Source organism: Pteropus medius, unplaced genomic scaffold (assembly GCF_902729225.1).
Source record: "Pteropus medius unplaced genomic scaffold, Ma_sr-lr_union100, whole genome shotgun sequence".
Lineage (NCBI taxonomy): Eukaryota > Metazoa > Chordata > Mammalia > Chiroptera > Pteropodidae > Pteropus > Pteropus medius.
In genome coordinates, this window is record NW_024352784.1 from 5,112,618 (window position 1) to 5,119,265 (window position 6,648).

The window sequence follows — 6,648 nt, forward strand, 5'->3', positions numbered from 1 at the left end:
TGTGCCCTGTGCATCTTCAGGTAAGTCACCCCCACACACATTCACACACCTATGCACAAACCCAAACTGCTCCTTAGTTTCTTCCTGGGCAAAATGAGGGAGCTAGATAATCTTGAAGGTCTTCCAATCCAGTGGGCACATTCTGTGTCTCTTTAGCCTCTTCTCAGCTCCTCCCCTTTCCTCTCCCTTCCTAGCATCTTCACAGATCTATTCCCTCTTCTCCTTCCAGGTACATCAATTCTTGCCAAGCCCTCAGAATCTCCAGGCGGAGGTCCACTTTGGCTCCTGCAGTGGCCAAGCTGCTGCAGTAAGGAATGCAGTGGGGCAGAGTAGAGGCAGCTGGGGAAGGAGGAGGGCCCAGGCCAAGGCCGAGGTCGAGCAGGCTGGGCAGCCAGCCCTAACAGTCCAGGCCAAAGCTACCTCAGCTGCTTCTGCTAAACTCTAGCAAGACATCTACACTTAGGTGGCAGCTCCAGAGCTGAGAGGCTCGTGGGGGCAGGCAGAGCCTTCTGAGGTCAGCACAGTCTCAAGAAACCTCTCCAGAAGCCCCAGAGAGTCCCGGCCCAAACCCTGGAGTTAGAGATAAGAGGAAATGACACTTCTTTCTCCCTAGGAGAGGTGACTCAGGTCGTGGAAAGCTAGCATCCAGGCCTGAGAGGGTCCCAAGAGGACACCTGCTGGATATAGGAATCTCCTCCACTCTCCCACAGGCCAAAGAGTCTCTGCCCACATGCCTTCTAGGGTAGGAAGCTCATTCCCTTCTACAGGAGCCCACTCCATTGAGAGTTGGTTCATGCATCAATTATCAAGCTGCCACCAATGCCTCCTCTGTGCCAAGACCTGTGCTGGGCTCTGGGGGTGCAGAGATACATGTGGTCCCTGCCCTTGAAGGAGCTTCCCACCTAAGGGGAGAGGCAGATACTGCCCACACACTACAATGGGGAAGTTGTGGAAGCCCAGAGGTGGCCCTGAGCCAGCCCTGGGATGGGGCTTGGGGGTGTGGCAGTCAGAAACTTCTTCCCACAGCAGACAATGGGCCATGGGGGCCCTGAATAAGCAGGCAGTTTCAATTACTACCTAAATGCCGACAGATTCCAGCTTTGCATCTCCAGCCCTGACACAGCTCTTGAACTCCATACCTAAATATCCAACTGGCCCTTCAACATCCCTACTTGGCTATATCGGCATCTCTAATTCATTAGGACCAAGGCCAAGTTCATCCTCTCTGCCCACCGTGTACTTGGTCTTTCCACTCTCAGTGAATGGTCTCATTATCCATTAGCCAGACACCCTGGAGCCATCCTTCCTCCTCACCCTATATCCAGCCTGTCACTGAGCCCCGAATGACAAACCCATCACTTCTCTCCATCGCCACACCACCACCCAGCCCAAACGCAACCATCTTCCACCTGTAGTCCTTCAAGTGTCTCATTTGCCTTCTTACACTCAGCCCCCTACAATCATGAAGTGATGGTGATCTTTCCAAAATGCAAATAAAAGCCTTCAGTGGCTTCTCCTTGCCTTTGGAATAAAGGTTAAAATCTTGAACAAGAACTGCAAGGCCCAGCATAGCCTGCCTTTTGCAGACCTTACCAATTGCATCTTGGTAGTGCCCTTCTTCCATCTTTTGATCTCTCGTCTCCAGCCCACCTGGCTTTGTCTCCCACCTCAGAGACCTTTATACATGTTAATCACTGTCTCCCCTATAGTAATAAGGACTTAGCCTGCCCTCCTTTCCTCTTCCAAATGACTCCCAGGACATCTGTTCTTTGCATGTTCACTGACTCCAAACACCAGTCTCTCGCGGAACAGCTGTGGGACACAGCCCGTGGTTACAAAGTAATCGGCATGCTCAGAGCCTGTGGTCCCAGAACCTCCCAGCATTCCAAGAGGCATGTCCCTGATTCCAGCTCCCAAATGCCTTCCAGAACTCCTACTCCCATCTTGCTTTCTTCTTCCATTACCGGGCTGGGGGCTGAGAGTGGACAGTTGGCAAACCTCCCATCCCCTCAGACTAGACTCTTCCGGGGCCTATAGTGGAGCCCAGAGATGAGGGCAGAAATGAAGTACTCAGGCTAGTGCACTCCACCTGGACCCTCGACCCACGTGTTCCCTGGGCTCCCAGACAAGCTAGCCATCCTCAGGCCTCAGGCCAGGAATTGCATCCTCTGTATAGTTTGCTGGAAGTTCCGGTTTTCCCTGGGCTCCCATGGCACTCAGTATGTCTAGTACTGTCAAATTTGCCTATTGTATCAGTTTCTCTCCCAAGACCAGACTTTGGCTTGCTCAGGGGCTATGTGTTTTCATCTCTGCATCCCAAGTCGGGGTCAAGGGTGGTTCCAAAGGAGAGGCTCAGTAAAACCTTGGCATTAGAATTCAGGACTAACATCACATAAATATGTGTTTTTGTTTTATTTTTTACATAAACTACTGTTCAGCTCTGTCTCTTTCCTTCTGAACTTTTTGTGAGAAGGTAGACCTAGGAGTCTGACCACTTCAGTTTTGATCTCAGCTTCACCCCTTACCAGCTGTGACCTTGAGCAAATGCTTAGCTTCTCGGGGCCTGTTTCTTCTCCTATAAAATGAGAACGTCCTTCTCTAAGGGTTCTCATAATTAAATGAACTATCATATGCAAAGTGTATGGCATATGGATCCTGGTGACCACTACATTTTCTTCCTTTTCATGCTCAACAATTCTTTCCCCTCTCCCTTACTCCAACCTTTGAGCCCTGATAAGGACTTGACATTGATCTCCACGAACTTGAACCTATGGTTGTCACTTACAGATCAAGCCAATTCAGATCATTTTGAAACCCGGTCTTGCCATCTGACATAGTCACTCTCCTGCCCACAGACTTTGATACGCATGCTTTACGATATGCCTCATCCAAGTCCTTCAAAAATACATCAGGCCAAGCAAGTCAGCTCGGAGGACTAAGCCCCAAGCAGTGCTCTAGTCTCCCTTCCAGGCTGCCATTGATCGATCCACTTATCGATTCTCCTCCACTGGCTGTCCAGGCAGCCAGGGACTCCCCTGGAGTATTGCTATTTGATCCCGCCCCCCATCTCACATTAAAAATACTTTGGGAGATGTTCCAAATGCCTTTTTGAAGTCAAGATTTGCAGGATTCGGATAGACCCCCTATCTATCTGTTCTCCCAAAGGTACAGTCAGGGAGGGCTGGCCTGATTTCCTTAAGTAAACCCATGCTAGATCCTGGTGACCACTACATTTTCTTTTCATTTTTAATAACATAAATCAATCTTTTCCTGCTGTCTTTATTAGTGCTGTTAAATCTGGAGAGAATTTTCAGTCCTCAGTGAAAGGTTTCACTTAGAAATGATCAGATTAACCTAGGCTATTTGCCTCAACAGTTGGCTGTTGGTCGAAAATCGTTCAAAACGATTAAATGAGAACCTCTCTCTACCACAAGAAATTTGCTTTCTGAATGAAGAAAGGTTTTCTTTAGGAAGAATAAATTTCTGTCCTGCTCTTTTGACTCCTTATAAATGTGGAACAGTGAAATTCAAGTAATTGCTGTCTTCTTGTAATCTTGAGTCAAACATTCACTTGTTAAAAATATAACAACATTGTGTCTTAATAAAAGCTTAGCTGTATATTTTAAGACCAAAAATATAAGCTTGGCCGACTATGATTTTCAAAGTTTTGTAAGATTACTGAGAACACAAAAAGCTAGTACAAGAGGGAACATAATGAAATCCAGCAGGAATAATTTGTAATTAGAAAACACCACACAATTCTTCAGCCAGGGATAATGGTGATCCATCTTAAAAACACATGTGTCCCATGCTGGGCACTGATGAGCCTAATCAGACACACTCCACTGACATTTTTCACAATACCAAAGGGCCCTTAATTGCTAGTGGGTGCAGAAAGGCAAGCTTCTTGCTACTCCTCACAGGAGATCATGATGATTAAGAGTAGGCGTGGAGCCAAACAGCCAGGAGTGGTATCCCAGCCATCCTCCTATTCACTCTGTGACCTTAGGCAAGTTACTGACCCCCTCCGCACCTCAGTTTCCTCATCTTTAAAATCAGGAACGAATATCACTACCTTTCAGGGTGGTAGTTATGAAGACTGAACCAGCTGCCGTGGGAAGTCTGCCTGACCCAAAATATTTCTCTCCTACTCTCGGGTTGCTACTGGGGTCCAAATGGGCAGGACCAAAGAAGGGTCTCCTTCTCCCTCCCAATCCTGCTGCTTTCTCCTTTATTAGGGATACTTGGCCCCTGACAGAAGATCCAGCCTCTGTGGAAGGGCACTGTGGCCACAGTGGCCCTGACCCCAAGGTCCGGGTGTCCTCTTCTCAATGTCCCCAACCCCACACTGGACGATGCTTGGCCCTGGCCCAGCTGGCCTGCTGGTGATCTGCCCAGGCTAAGCAGGGGTGGCTCAGCTCCAGGAAGGGCTAAAGGTGCTTCATTTTGTTTTCTCTACAGCTTAACCATATGGGGTGGGTGGAGGGGTAGGAAGAGTGGCAAAAAGGGGAGAAGAAATACACCGTTCTCATACTTCTTCTTTCCTTGCCTCCCCCGTGGCCAGGCATAGGTTGTGTTCATTCCAGATTGTCCTCAGCCCCAGGAAAGCTCCCCCTGGGGGCCCCTTGCATGTGGTCTTAGGGGATGGGGGTGATCTGCCTCTCCTTCTCTATAGCACACCCACTATTCTTCCATTTGCCCCCCTCTTTTTATGTCCTTCTCTGGATCAGCAAGTCCTGCCTGTTGAGTTCAACAGCTCTTCCCAGCCCTTGCCACAAACCTGTCCCTCCCCGTGCTGAGCACAAGGAGCAAGGAGACGATGCAGGCAGGGGCTCTGCCCTCCAAGCACTCATTTTGTAACATGAGCACAGGTTGCAGAGCACACAGCCTGAGCCAGACCCTCCACTCGGCCGCTTTTAAGCTGTGTGACCTTGGGTCAACTATTTAACCTGAGTGTCCACTTCTTCATTTAAAAATAGGGGCCAAAGTACCTCCATTTCAGAGAATCAAATACAATCATATGTGTAAAGTTCACAACTCAGGGCACTGCATACAGAAGATACTCAGTCAAGTCTGCCTGCCCTCTCTCCCCCTCCCTCCTTCCTCTCTCCTTCTTTCCCTATAGCCAGCTCTCCCTTCCAGAGGAGAGGATCGTGACAAAGTCTATGGGTAGATGTAGAGCCCTCCCCCAGTGCGTGGAGGGGAATGAGCCAGGGTCAGATGGGCCTGTGTGGGGCCAATTTCTGTGCTGAGTGGTGTGGGGGTGCAGATGAGCCACGGCTCTGCCTGCCAGGTGCTTCCCTTCAGAAGCAGACTCAGTGCTCTGACCTCCTTTTCTCTCTCCCAGTGGCTAATTAGGGCTGATTGTGGGCTCCTTTTTAGTCTTTCCTTTTCTGAACTTCCAACTGGCTTCTCTTTTCCTTCTCCAAGGCAGGGCTACAGATACACGGGCAGGGCCAAGCTGAAGCCCCACCTCAGCCAGGCCTGGCACTAAGGTAGGGGTGAGAGCTGTTTATCCTGAGTGTGCCATGGGGGCTGCTGAGGCACAGAGTTTGGGATAGCTTCAATGGGAAACTGCTTCTTGACTGCTCAGGCTGCCGTGTCTATCCTAAGGTTCCTGTACTAAGTCCAGGAATATGCGGTGCAGCCAATAATCAAAGTCCTGGTCAGGCTTCAGGCTCTTCCTGCCCACCCAAAACTTCCAGAGAGTAATGAGCTCAGAGATCCCCAGGGATCTCACACCCTTACCCCATCTGAGGCTGAATGCTTTCTCTACCATTTTGAAACACAGCTGAGGAAATCTAGGGATCTAGAACTTGACCCACTGGGGGAAACCAGCACTAGATCATCCTGGCAAATGGCCAACATGAGGCTGGAAAGGAAGAGAGGCTCTGGGGTGGCAAAGAACCTCTAGTTCTTGAGGCCTAGGCTGGGGGCAATAGATGGTCTGTCTGCAAAGAGTGGGGCTCTGGGGGGCTCCTTCATGAACTGGGAGCTCTAGCACTCTAGTGGTAGGAAGTGAGTCATCCATAAGTCCCAGGACCAGGGATTAGCAGCAGAGGGGGCTGAGACCGAAGGTGGGACCCAAATATCTTCAATCTCTAAGGAAGGACTGAAACCATAGTGAGATAAAGCTGCTCCAGCTGGGCAGAGAGGAGGAAGACAACAGTGGCTGGAGCAAAGTAGGATTGCCACTTACAAAGCAGCACAGATCAATGGAAAGAGTAAGCAGGTCAGGACGATGTCATATAGGAATTCTGAGCAGAAGCAGAAAAGGAGACAAGGGGGTAAAGGCAGAGGAGTCATCAAGAAGTCTTCCTGGAAAAGGAGTATCACTATGGAGGTCAGGAAATCTGGTGTCAAAGATTCAGGAGGTGGCATCCTGGGTGCCAGGGCCTGCACTGGAGTTACCTCTGCATTCTAGGTGGATGCTGGGGGTGTGATGCTGGAACTACTCAGGCCAAGGTGTCCTCCATGCTTCAGCTCCATCAGGCAGGAGGCTGCCACATGTTCTCATCACGCCTTCTCACCTGGAGCCAGAGCCTGCTGGCTCCTCTCATAATGGCTTCCAGGTGTGTCCTCAGGCCCCTGGGGGAGACATTTTGAAGGACGTACTTCCTTCTACCCAAGTCCCACCCCTCTGATCAC